The sequence below is a fragment of the Delphinapterus leucas genome, chromosome 10, assembly GCF_059928025.1.
Source record: "Delphinapterus leucas isolate spDelLeu-1000000601 "Yukka" chromosome 10, BTC_Dleu_Yukka2, whole genome shotgun sequence".
Lineage (NCBI taxonomy): Eukaryota > Metazoa > Chordata > Mammalia > Artiodactyla > Monodontidae > Delphinapterus > Delphinapterus leucas.
Genome location: NC_143138.1, coordinates 63,417,260 through 63,428,751, shown reverse-complemented (window position 1 = coordinate 63,428,751; position 11,492 = coordinate 63,417,260).

Below are 11,492 nucleotides of genomic sequence, written 5' to 3'. Positions count from 1 at the left end.
TATCCTATTTTATAAAACCTTTGCTATTTGTTATTTCCATTCTGATGAGTTGAAAAGGGTTAATAGAGATGTTTACATCTTTATTTTTTTATTGAAGTATAGTTGATTTACAATGTTATGCTAATTTCTGCTGTAGAGCATAGTGGCTCAACCACACACATACACACATTCTTTTTTATATTCTTTTCCATTATGGTTTATCTCAGGAGACTGGGTGTAGTTCCCTGTGCTATACAGTAGGACCTTGTCGTTTATCCATTCTAAATGTAATAGTTTGCATCTACTCACCCCAAACTTTAGTCCATCCCTTTCCCTCCCCCACTCCCCCTTGGCAATCACAAGTCTGCTCTCTATGTCTGCAAGTCTATTCCTGTTTTATAGGTAGGTTCATTTGTGCCATACTTTAGATTCCACATATAAGTGATATCATATGGTGTTTGTCTTTCTCTGTTTGACTTACTTCACTTAGTATGATAATCTCTATTTGCATCCATGTTACTGCAAATGGCATTATTTCGTTCTTTTCTATGGCTGAGTAGTATTCCATTGTATATATGTACCACATATTCTTTATCTATTCCTCTGTCGATGGACATTTAGGTTGTTTCCATGTCTTGGCTATTGTGAATAGTGCTGCTATGAGCATAGGAATGCATGTATCTTTTTGAATTATAGTTTTGTCTGGGTATATACCCAGGAGTGGGATTGCTGATCATATGGTAATTCTATTTTTAGTTTTCTGAGGAACCTCCACACCATTTTCCGTAGTGGCTGCACCAACTTACATTCCCACCAACAGTGTAGGAGGGTTCCCTTTTCCCCACACCCTCTCCAGCATTTGTTATTTTTAGACTTTTTAATGATGGCCATTCTGACTAGTGTGACGTGGTACCTCATTGTAGTTTTGATTTGCATTTCTCTAAGAAATAGTGATGTTGAGCATCTTTACATGTGCCTACTGGCCATCTGTATGTCTTCTTTAGAGAAATGTCTATTTAGGTCTTCTGCCCGTTTTTGGATTGGGTTTTTTTGTTGTTGTTTTGTTGAGTTGTATGAATGGTTTATATATTTTGGAGATTAAACCCTTGTTGGTCGCATCATTTGCAAATATTTTCTCCCATTCTGTAGGTTGTCTTTTTGTTTGTTTTTATGGTTTCCTTTGCTATGCAAAAGCTTGTAAGTTTGATTAGGTCCCATTTGCTTATTTTTGTTTTTATTTCTATTGCCTTGGGAGACTGACCTAAGAAAACATACAGTTTATGTCAGAGAATGTTTTGCCGATGCTCTCTTCTAGGAGTTTTATGGTGTCATGTCTTTTGTTTAAGCCATTGAGCCATTTTGAGTTTATTTTTGTGCGTGGTGTGAGGGTATGTTCTAAGTACATTGATTTACATGCAGCTCTCCAACTTTCCCAGCACCACTTGCTGAAGGGATTTTTCCCATTTTATATTCTTGCCTCCTTTGTCAAAGACTAATTGACCATAGGTGTGTGGGTTTATTTCTGTGCTCTCTTTTCTGTTCCATTGATCTATATGTGTTTTTGTACCTGTACCACACTGCTTTGATTACTGTAGCTTTGTAGTATTGTCTGAAGTCCAGGAGAGTTATGTCCCCTGCTTTTGTTTTTTCTTCCTCAGGATTGCTTTGGCAGTTCTGGGTCTTTTATGGTTCCACATAAATTTTTGGATTATTTGTTCTAGTTCTGTGAAAAATGTCATGGATAATTTGTTAGGGATCACATTAAATCTGTAGATTGCTTTGGGTAGTATTGCCATTTTAACAGTATTAATTCTTCCAGTCCAAGAGCATGGGATATCTTTCCATTTCTTTGAATCCTCTTTAATTTCCTTTATTAATGTTTTATAATGTTATAATGTTTTCATAAATCTTTCACCTCCTTGGTCAGGTTTATTCCTAGGTATTCTTTTTTGATGCAATTTTAAAAGGTACTGTTTTCTAACATTTCCTTTCGGATATTTCATTGTTAGTGTAAAGAAATGCAACCGATTTCTGAAGAGATGTTTACATCTTTAAATGCTTGGTGCTTTTAGATATATTGGATTGCCAAAAAAATTGGCTTTAATGATTTCCCTTTGCTTACGTGTAAATACTTAACACATAAAGCTTTGGCATTATAAAATCAACACATGATTTCTCTCATGTAAGCAAGTCTTTCAGAATAAAAACCATCTCAGCAAAATATTTAGTATCTAGATGAAATAATAGTATTTAGGCAATATTTAAAGAAAATGATTTTCAACACCACATAGAAAAAAAGTTTCAGTATTTTACAGATAAAAATCCACCAATGTTAAACAAAGCCAAATTAGACTTCGAAAATTATAATTTTTAAAAAGTAGCAATATGCCTACTATCAAATTATAACTTATTAAATGGATTTTCATGAGTACTTAGAAAAGAAACTTATAATCCCCAGGAGCCAGCATGGGTTTCCCTAGCAAGAAATCATAGCAGACTAAACTCATTTGTCTTTTAGGAGAGAGAGATGTGGTATATGAGGATTTCAGCAAGGTGTTTGTCAAAGACCTCATGATAATACTGTTGAAAAGGGTCTTACTGGGGTTCTCCCAAATGCAGACTTTGGGATAAGGATTTGGGTGTAGGTAGTTTATTTGGGAAGTGATTCCAGGAAGTCCTGTGGGAGACTGAAGACTTGAGACAAATTGAGGAGTCACCACTAATACAGCTGGGGCTCAGTCCTGCTGGGGACCCCCTGAGACACAGGCAAACATCTCCACATTCTTCCACTACCTGTACTAGATTCCCCCTCGCCCTCAGCCAACATTTCTTGTCAGAATTGCTTGCTTAGTGAGCCACACCTTCCTCTTTTAGGGGTCTGAGCCCATGATTATTTTGCTCTTGTCGTGCTGCTATTTGTGAAATTTCCCATTTATTATTATCCCCAAGTATCACCAAGAAGCACACCTATGAATCCTGAGTCCAGAGAAACTTCCTCCTGCCTCATTGTGTAGCAACAACCCAAGCTCCTCATGATAATTAGGGTCAGTTATCCTTTGCCAGTATGGTAACTCCTTTCTTTGCCTTCTAGTCCATGGACTTGAAGAGCCCCCAAATGAGCAGGCAGCAGTCATAACTTTGGGTCAAGTAGAACCCTTACTGTGTCTAGAAACATTAATCCCCAGTGTCTAAAGCTGTGGAATCATGAAGCACAAAATCCCCAAGTGAGTAACAAAATGGTGGTGAGAGGACCCACAGTGTTTGCATCTCTTGGTTCCCAGAATTATGTGATCTGGTTGTTGGTTCAATATATATACCATATCATGAAGGACCACACCTCAGCCCCCTGGGGCATCATCTGCTATCAAGTAATTCCAACATTTAATAATCTGGCAATTTCCAAGCGATGTAATATATGATAGGACCAATAGACCTTGTGTCCCTGTGCCCATTGTCATACTTCTTTGACTTTAGTCCCTTTCTGTGGGTCCTTGGTTTGAGACAACATTATGCAGGATCCCCTGTGAGCCCTCAGTAGTGGTATTGGCAGAGGCATGGTTGACAGGTAAGGCAAACCCATGTTTGAAATACGTGTAAGTTCCAATAAAGATGAATCACTGCCCGTCCCAGAGTGGAAGAGGTCCAACATAATCAACTTGTATCAAATTGGCTGATTGTTCTCTTAGAGTGATAACACTATATAAGGGATTCAGCACAAATTTCTACTGCGAATAGTTTGGACGTTCAGCAGTAGCAGTAACTAAATGAGCATTGTAGAGAGGGGACCCATACAGAGCCTCCAACCCTACCAATATGACTACTTCATTTATGGGTTCGTTATCCAGACACTGAAGCAGCTGAGGACAGAGGCTGGCTGACATCTGTGGACAAGTCATTCTGTTCACATAGTAGTTCAGCATCTTCTACAATGGATGTTCTCTGATGGGTATTGACAAGAGATAAAAAGATCCATCCCTCATACTTAATAGTGAGAAACTTGAAGGTTTCCTACTAAGATCAGATACAAGGAAAGGGTGTCTCCTCTCACTGTTCCTTTTCAATATTGTATTGGAAATTCTAGCTAATGCAGTAAGACAAAAGGAAATAAAAGGTATTCAGATTGGGAAGGAAGAAATAAAACTGTATTTGTACACAGATGATATGACTATCTAGAAAATATGGAAAGAATCATCAATAACAACAACAAAAACCTCCTGGAACTAGTAAATGATTATAACAGGGTTGCAAAATACACAGTTAATATACAAAAGTCAATCTTATTCTCTGTATACCAATAATGAACAAGTAGAATTTGAAATTCAAAACACAATACCATATACTTTACCCCAAAATGAAATACTTAGGTATAAATCTAACAAAAGATGTGAAAGATCTATATGAGGAAAACTGCAAAACTCTGATGAAAGAAATCAATGAAGAACTAAATTAAATGGAGTGATATTTCATAGTCATGGATAGGAAGACTCAGTATTGTCAAGATGCCATTTACTCCCAACTTGATCTATAGATTTAATGCAATCCCAGTCAAAATCCTAGCAAGTTATTTTGTAGATATGATTTAGTAGATCATTTTGTCTACAAAAATGATTCTAAAGTTTATATGGAGAGGCAAAAGACTCAGAATAGCCAACACAATATTGAAGAACAAAAAAGTTGGAGGACTGACATTAAAACTTACTATAAAGCTATAGTAATCAAGATGGTGTGGTATTGGTGAAAGAACAGACAGATAGATCAATGGAACAGAATAGAGAGTCCAGAAATAGACCCACATGAATATCGTTAACTGGTCTTTGACAGAGGAGCAAAGATCGTACAATGGAGTGAAGATAGTTTTTGCAACAAGGGATGCTAGAACAACTGGCCATCCACATGCAACAAAATGAATCTTGACACAGACCTAACACCTTTTACAGAAATTAATTCAAAATGGGTCACAGACCTAATATAAAATGCAAAACTATAAAACTCCTAGAAGATAACATAGGAGGAAACCTAGATGGCCTTGGGTATGGCGATGACTTTTTAGATGCAACACCAATCCATGAAAGAAAGAATTGAGAATCTGGACTTCATTAAAATTAAAAACCTCTGCTCTGCAAAAGACAATGTCAAAAGAATGAGATGATAAGCCACAAACTGGAGAAAATATTTTTAGAAGACACATCTAATAAAGGACTGTTATCCAGAATGTACAAAGAAGACTTAAAACTCACCAATAAGAAAACAACGTGATTTAAAAATGGGCCAAAGATCTTAAACACCTCACCAAAAAGATATACAGCTGACAAGCAGATGAAAAGATGCTCTACATCATATGTCATCAGGGAAGTGAAAAGTAAAACAATAGTGAGAAACCACTACACATCTATTAGAATGGCCAAAATTCAGAACACTGGCAACACCAAATGCTGGCAAAAATGTGGAGCAACAGGAACTCTCATCCACTGCTGGTAGGAATGCAAAATGGTACAGCCACTTTGGAAGACATTGCAGCAGTTCCTTACAAAACTAAACAAACTTGCCATGTGATCCAGTAATTGTGCTCCTTGATATTTACCCAAAGGAGTTGAAAACGTATGTCTACACAAAAGCCTACATGTGGATATTTATAGCAGCTTTGTTCACATTTGCCAAAATTTGGAAACAACCATCATGTCCTTCAATAGGTGAATGCATAAACTATGGTACATCCAGACAATGTTAAAAAATGAGCTATTAAGCCATGAAATGCATTCTAAGTGAAAGAAGCCAATCTGAAAAGATACTATATGATTCCACCTAAATGACATTTTGGAAAAGACAAAACTATAGAGACAGTAAAAATATCAGTGGTTTCCAGGGGTTGGGGGTATAGGGAGGGATGAATAGGTGGAACACAAAGGACGGGGGGGTGGTGAAAGTACTCTGCATGATACTATAATGATGGGTACATGTCATTATACATTGGTTCAAACCCATGAAATGTACAACACCAAGAGTGAGCCCTAAGATAAACTGTGGACCTTGGGTGATGATGTGTCAATGTAGGTTCATCAGTTGTAACAAATGTTCAACTCTGGTAGGGGATGTTATTATCTGGTGAAGGAGGCTATTCATGTGTGGGGACAGGGAGTATATGGGTACCTGTACCTTCCACTCAATTTTGCTATGAACGTAAAACTGTTCTAAAAAATTAAATCTTAAAAAAAAAAAATCCATCCCCACACTCTCTGTGCTCTTTACCGTGAATCTATCCATATGCCTCTTTCCCAGACCTCCTCATTTTCAGTCTTCCAAACTTGATCCTTCTGGGATCCTGGCCTCCAGTCAAACCATTCACCACTTTCAAAAGTCCATATATAGGGGCTTCCCTGGTGGCACAGTGGTTAGGAATCCATCTGCTAATGCAGGGCACACGGATTCGAGCCCTGGTCCGGGAAGATCCCACATGCCGTGGAGCAACTAAGCCCGTGCACCACAACTACTGAGCCTGTGCTCTAGATCCTATGAGCCACAACTACTGAGCCCGCATGCCACAACTTCTGAAGCCCATGCGCCTAGAGCCCCTGCTCCGCAACAAGAGAAGCCACCACAATGAGAAGCCTGCACACCGCAACGAAGAGTAACCCCACTCGCTGCAACTAGAGAAAGACCGTGCGCAGCAACAAAGACCCAATGCAGCCAAAAATAAATAAATTTATTTTTTAAAAAAAGTCCATACATATTCTTACATCTGACCTCTTCTCCCTCCATACCAGGTTGATTAAGTGTACAGCTTGAAGTTCTGCCCACTGGGGGAATTTCCACCCAAACAGTCTTTCAGTCACTGAGTGGAATTATACATCAGTAGCAAGCCATTTGGGGCTTATCCCCAGCCATTGAGCTGACCCATTCATTTACCAAACCTGGGCTTTTTTTTTTTTCTTCTCTCGCCATATGTGTGAGCTAAAGGAGAGGTATTAGTGTAATGACATGGGAGTCTAGACCATCTGTGCAGTTTGAGTGTGCCCTCTGGACCTTCTTGGCCCAATCCTGAGCATAGCATTTTTATTATATTATGGATTGATGATGCACCTGCTTGACCATATGATTTAGTGGTTCTGACAAGATTTAGCTCATGATGGATGACTCAGTCTCTACAAAGGCCTAGTAGCATGCCAGGACCTGCTTTTCAAAGTGAATAGTTCTTTGCTGCCTTGCTCCAGAAACCTAGAAGTTTCTGCACCACAACTGTCATATTGGGGGCTTGTCAGTCCCTTCACCTCAGCTGCCTCTTGCACTGTGGAACTTTTAGGACATGTAGCCCAAAGGGAAGGGCACATTCTGTGCTGTAGTCTGAAGCACAGAGGGCTACAGAGCCCTCTCTGACTCTGTGTACTGAAAACTGGAAGCCTTCTGAATGACCCAAAAAATGGTCAGAGCTATATTCCCATGTGCTGATTTGTTCTAGTAGAGGTACCACTTCCAGCACGGCAGCTGCTCTTTGAAGCTACTTTTTGCTTTGCATTAGTCCTCTGTCATCTTCCATTATCCATTTGTGTTTCATTTTATCTTGGTGGGTTTTGTTTGGGGGTTTGTTGTTGTTTGCAGGAACTATTCAGCGGGATATCATGGGGATCACTGTCGTTACACTTGGGACATTGTGTTGCCTCTCATTTTGGCCAGGAGGGGTGATAGGGTAGGAGGGGCATTTTGAGCATAAAATAAGCCTTTTCTACTCTTATGGTTCTACTCCTCAGGTCAGGAAACAAATGTGAGGGTCTATCAGTTAAGTACGCTCAACCCACTTATCTACTCAGGAACCAGGGAAGTAACCACAGGATGGATCCACAGACTCATTGGATCCACTTTGAGATGGACTTGAGCTAGAACTTTGTTTTTGTCTGGCTCCTGTATAGCCCCATTCTAACAGGGGCTGTCATGGTGTTTTGGATCCCCTAAGTATGTCAGCTCAGGCCCTATGTTCAGCTGCGCTCAAAAGATGTGTATATTCCACTTTCCCAGTGGTTAGTTACTCTGATAAATAGCCACAGGGCTCTTTGGGAAAGATTGGAGGGCATATTTCTTAAATATGATTGCCATAGCACTGTAGGGTTCCTCCTCAGAGGACCCATCTCACCTCCAATTGATGAGCTCTGGAACTGAGAACTGACTCAGGTATGGGAACTGTAGGAGAGATCATGATTTTTCCATCATGGTGACTGACATCAATTTTTTACTCACCAGCTGTTTGTTTGGCTTTATAATGCAAAAAATAACTTCATTGACTGCCCATTCATCTCATCTCTAGGAACATCATAATCTATTAGCTACTGATCCTCAGCCCCCTGGTTGCTATTCTGGCCTTGCAGCCCATTAGGCTACTGCATTCATTTTTCTCTCAAATGGCTAAGTGCTGCCATTAGACTCTTATTGTGGAATCCTATCCGTTGACCCTAGGGAGCCCAGTTATGTACCAGCATCTCCTACTCTCAACTTCGGCCAATAGGACAGCAGCCACTAAGTTCTCAACAGTGCTAATGTTGCATTCTTTACTGTTTCGATGAAGGGAATTACCCTCTGCCTGTGGGTGGGCTTTCGTGTCCTATATCCATTCTAGCATGCTGTCCCTCTGAGCCTTCTGATCCCTCCTCAGTACTCTGCCAGTGAAGTTATGGAATCTCCAACTCATTTTGGTACGCCATCATCTTTGAGCTCCAAGGAGCCGTTGCAGCAATGTATTAGGAGTGGCTTCAAGTGTCCTTGCCAAGGTGCCAAATCCTAAGTCACAGAAATGGGCCCCCTTATCAATAAACTCTTCCTTATCCAGCTTCTGTTCTACCTCCCACTCCATCATCCTCAAGATCCATGCCCATACATGCTCTTCCAGTTCCTGCCGGTCCATATTAGCCAGGTTCTTCAGCTCTTTTGGGCAATAATTTGTTCCCTCTCCAAGCAGGACAATATTTCTGTACACAGACCATACTGATTCTCACCCCTATTTATTGGTTTAGGAGTAAGTGGGGGCAGATCTTGGGGAGGACAAAGGTTATCTTGCCAGTCTTCTTTCTGAAGAATGATTTCCAGGTAAGGAGAGAATGTTCTCCTCTAGCAAGGAGGAGTGAGCCACTTGCTAGACCCACCCAAGGGTTCAGGGGGGTCTGGAGTGTCCAGGTTCTTGAGGGCATCTACCCAAATGGGCCCAACTCATGTCTCAGAGACCCATTCCTTCCCAGTCAGAGCTCTGACCTGAGCAAGAGTCTTTCCAAGCATGAGAATTTGGTTCCCTTTGTAACTGCACCACTTTTTTTTTTAATTCGTATTTTTTAAAAAATTTTATTGGATTATAGTTGATTTACAATGTTGTGTTAGTTTCAGGTGTACAGCAAAGTGGTTCAGTTATACATATATTCTTTCTTTTTCAGATTCTTTTCTCATATAGGTTATCACAGAATATTGAGTAGAGTTCCCTGTGCTATACAATAGGTCCTTTCTTATATATAGTAGTGTGTGTATTTTAATCCCAAGGTCCTGATTTATCCCTCCCCCCAACGTTTCCCATTTGCTAACCATAAGCTTGTTTTCGATATCTGTGTAAGGCTGTTTTTGTTTTGTAAATAAGTTTCATTTGTATCTTTTTTTTTTTTTGCGGTACGCGGACCTCTCACTGTTGTGGCCTCTCCCGTTGCGGAGCACAGGCTCCGGACGCGCAGGCTCAGCGGCCATGGTTCACAGGCTCAGCCGCTCCGCGGCATCTGGGATCCTCCCGGACCGGGGCACGAACCCATGTCCCCCGCATTGGCAGGCAGACTCTCAACCACTGTGCCACCAGGGAAGCCCCATTTGTATCATTTTTTAAAATTAGAATCCACATATGAATGATATCATATGATATTTGTCTTTCTCTGTCTGACTTACATCATATGCTTATCTCTAGGTCCCTCCATGTTGCTGCAAGTAGCATTATTTTGTTCTTTTTTATGGCTGAATAATATTCCATTGTATGTATGTACCACATCTTTATCCATTCATCTCTTGATGGACATTTAGGCTTCTTGCATGTCTTGGTTATTGTAAATAGTGCTGCAATGAACATTGGGGATGCACCACTCTTATAATGCAATCTTGGGCCTGATTCTCAGCACCTTCTCTCTGCTGCATGTAGGAGACATGGATGGGTCTCTTTAAATGCTGCCATGGGGCATTCTAGTTGTCACTGCATTTCCTGAGGTGACACTTGGCTAATCATGGCCTGTCATCCTCTTCCTTTATCCCAGTCCATCCCAGGTGGGAGTTTTGGTAACTGTGACCCAGCAGAGCACCAGAGATTATCACCACCACACTTACCATCAGCAGTGGGATCCTGTTGTCAAATGGCTGGCATCCAAGTCCACTATCCCAACCAGGGACTGTTTTCTAGGGCCACTTCTGTTTTAGCTGGGCTCCCCTAAGATAAGACCTTGAGACAAGGATTTTGTTTTAAGGAGCTTACTTGGGAGGTGATCCCAGGAAGCATGGTGAGGGCTTGGGGGCATGACACAGAAAAGGGAAGAAAGCCAATAGAGGATATATGTTGATGAGCAGGTAGCTAGTGTGGACCACCACGCTCAGTCCCACCTTGGAGTGAGGAGGCTAGGGCATGACCCACCAGCTCCTTATTTATCAGGTCAAGGGTAGCTCCTGGGATGATAAACCTCAGCACTTCTTGTGCCTGGGTTCTGCATGTGCCAGTAGCCAAGAAAGGCCCCCAGATGAAGAGACACAATCTTCTGCAGGCCACGTCCAGGTTAGGATAAGTGGATATTTGTGGGGCATCAGTAGCATGTGGACATGTGGACGCACAATGACCAGAAGAGAAAATGCAATGGACATTCCATACATGCTGTCAGTACTCACTCATCAAATGGTAAACTCAAGGGACTTCCCTGGTGGTACAGTGGTTAAGAATCCACCTGCCAATGCAGGGGACATGAATTCGATCCCTGGTCCAGGAAGATCCCACATGCCACGGAGCACCTAAGCCTCTGCACCACAACTACAGAGCCTGTGCTCTAGAGCCCACAAGCCACAGCCACTGAGCCTGTGTGTCACAACTACTGAAGCCCGTGCACCTAGAGCCATGCTCCACAACCAGAGAAGCCACCGCAATGAGAAGCCTGCGCATCGCAACAAAGAATAGCCCCCGCTCGCCACAACTAGAGAAAAGCCCACATGCAGCAACAAAGACCCACTGCAGCCAAAAATAAATTAAATGAAATAAGTTTTAAAAAAATGATAAACACAAATTAGAGGAAATGACAAACGTGCTTGGCCTTTTCAGCTCAGTGTGCTCACATGGCCTGGCCATTGCTGCCTTAAAGTAGTAACAGATCTGAAAAAAAGAACGTACCTGGACTGAGTACCCAAACCAGACCCCATCTTTGTGACTCAAGGATCGGGCCCATTATAGGAGCTCAATCCAAATGTTTGTGAAACTGAACTTCTGGTTCCTGCACAGGCACTGCTTAAGTCATGGAAAACTTCGGGTTGGT